Below are 2,884 nucleotides of genomic sequence, written 5' to 3'. Positions count from 1 at the left end.
CTAAAGTTGCTATCTCTTTGTTATTTATGTGTGAATATAAAAACACACACACACACACACACACACACACACACACACACACACACACACACACACACACACACACACACATCTACTACTATGATGAACATGTTTTCAATGTGTAAAAGAAAAGCCTAGATGCAATCCAGAAAAAAAAAAAATATATATATATATATATATAATAATTAAAAATAATTAATAATAGTAATAATTTATAATAAAATAATTAAAATATGTAATATGTATTATTATGTATATGTATTATTATTATTATTGCCTTTAATAGTTCAGGTCAAAATGAGTAAGCAAAAACATTTGGCCAAAAATATATTTGAAAACATTTTTGAAAATAATGATTAATGTGTATTCAAGGCGTAAAGGAAATATTTTATTACTTTTTACTTGATGGTTACACCACATGACATTTTAGCACCATTAAATCAAATTACTTACTGGAAATATATGAAGTCAAAATACATATGACAACGATTTGTCATTTATCCTTATATAAGAAAGGCGGATTGCTAAAACTGATAACATCCCATAACTCAACAAGGATGTGAAATACCAAACACAAAAAAAACTACTTCATGCAAATATCCAGTTAATTTAAATTATGTTGCAGGTAAATAAAACGCTCATCTTCATTTATTCAATAACCAGTCAAATGTTTCATAAATATGAATGTGTCATGCTGCATCAACTAACTAACAAACTGAATAATCGTTTCCCACTGTTAATATGTTATTCTATCCAGATACGTAGAAATTTGATTTCCAGAATATAGCAAGCATGTAAGCACCTCACCACAGAGTGTTTATACATGTGTAGGCATATAAAAACAGAGAGAGGAATGTGAAGGAAAGACAGATGCAGAAACACAGTCAACGAAGAGGAGGACTGAGAAATGGGATACAATTTCAAATGAACATTTACGGACATAAAAGATCTGTGTCATAAATCCAACCGTATGCATTGGAAATGTTAATGCACCTGTCTTACACGGGCCGACACACAACGAGCCACCGCAGTCCCTGCTGGAGAAAGAGAGATAGAGCAAGTGAGCCATCATTCAGCAGCTATAGCACTCGCCCCGGACATCTGCTGCAGAGCTCAGGCTGAATGAGGACATCTCAGAGCGAAGCTGTGTAACAAGGCCTCCAGTCAGCCAGCGTCTCTGCTCCCTCTGAGCAGTCTCCTCACTTCCCCACTGACTGGGGGGCTGGCTATGCATAATGCATGGTCCACAGGTCCCGGTGCATGTCACAGGTAGCCATCAGCCACACTGAGGTGAGCGGCCCAGGGGATTCAGGCAGACGGCCACTGACAGGGGGTCTGTTCATTAAGCAGCAGATGCCAGGGTAGGTCAGGGTGTTACCCGTTTAAACGCATCACAGATGAAGTTGTTTGATAAGTTTGGTGTTTATTGAGTTGCATCACTTTGATGTTTTGGTGAAAAAATGAATTATAAATGATTATTTTGCATGATCGCCTAATATGGTCCTGCTTGTAAAGACTTGATAAGATGACTATATTTGTATTGGCATCAATTATTTACATGCATTATGTGCAACACTGAACAAGGGACAGCCCTTCCTGGGATTCAGCAGTTCATTTTTGTCCTCTGTAGGACATTTGTGTGTGTTTTTTTTAATACATGCCACAGTTTTACAGTTTTAGTCTTGGTGATTCTTTACATCCTGGGACTTTCAGGGGTTATCAAATGTAAAGGTTTGGCCATAACAACTTTATCTCTTTGCTTTTAATTACTGATATATCAAACTTTATTTTAAGATCCAATTCTCGCTATTAACAAACCATTAACTATGACTTTTGCCTCAATAAACTTCTAATTTGTTGCTTATTAATAGTTAGTAAGGTAGTTGTTAAGTTTAGGTATTGGGGAGGATTAGGGATGTAAAATATGGTCATACAGAATATGTGTTTTATAAGTACTAATAAACAGCCAATATGTTAATAATAGGCATGCTAATATGCAACTAGTTAATAGTGAGAATTGGACTCAATACTAAAGTGTTACCTTTTTTTCTCTTCTTTCTTATTAATAAATGAATCTACCATACAAATCCATCACTGCTATAATTCTCTAGAAAATGAATACAAAAACCAGAGGAACAGTATGTGCTTGGCATGATTAAAATAGACCCACATGCAAAAGCACATGTCCATTACCATTACACATACAGTATAACGAAGAGAAGTGTGTAATTTCTAAGCTCTGAATCATTCTTGATGGGTCAATTAAAATTATTTCTATAAAATGCACCATACATTTACACATAAATGTACTTCAAACAGCACTGTCATGCTTATACTAATAATTCTACAGGCTCTGCTAACAATTCCACCTTCTGCAGATAAATGTGCAATGTTCGTGGATGCACCTCTCATACCAGTACAAGTGATGCAGTATTCTTTTCACAGAGCATTTTCAAAGCGGCCTTTTACAGCAAAAACACATTTGCTGGTATGTTCTTCCTCCGGCGTGTGTGCTATTTGAGGTTGCGGGGAACAGCGGAACACAACCCAAAGCCCCCTGTGTGAGTCCAATGAAATAAGCATGATTTCTTTTGGGCGAGCAGACGTGTGGATTGGGCCATGAGGAAGGTAATGCTGTTAACTCCCTGGCCTCCGCTGAGATAGAGACAGCATCTGCTGGACAGATAAAGGCATCAGTCACAGCTGGGCTCAGTCCCTCCAAACCCCAGTTTTGGCATTTACTCTATCGATTAGGATCCCAAGAAACTGCAGTCTGCTGTGATAAGAGCAAAATGGGCAAGTCTTTGGAAAAGGGGGGGGGGGGGCTTACAGAGAGCATAGAAATATTCTCTTCGTCTTGATG

The sequence above is a fragment of the Sinocyclocheilus grahami genome, unplaced genomic scaffold, assembly GCF_001515645.1.
Source record: "Sinocyclocheilus grahami isolate Dianchi unplaced genomic scaffold, SAMN03320097.WGS_v1.1 scaffold167.1, whole genome shotgun sequence".
NCBI classification, from domain to species: Eukaryota; Metazoa; Chordata; class Actinopteri; order Cypriniformes; family Cyprinidae; genus Sinocyclocheilus; species Sinocyclocheilus grahami.
The sequence above is the reverse complement of the archived record's forward strand: the minus strand, read 5'-3'. Positions refer to the sequence as shown.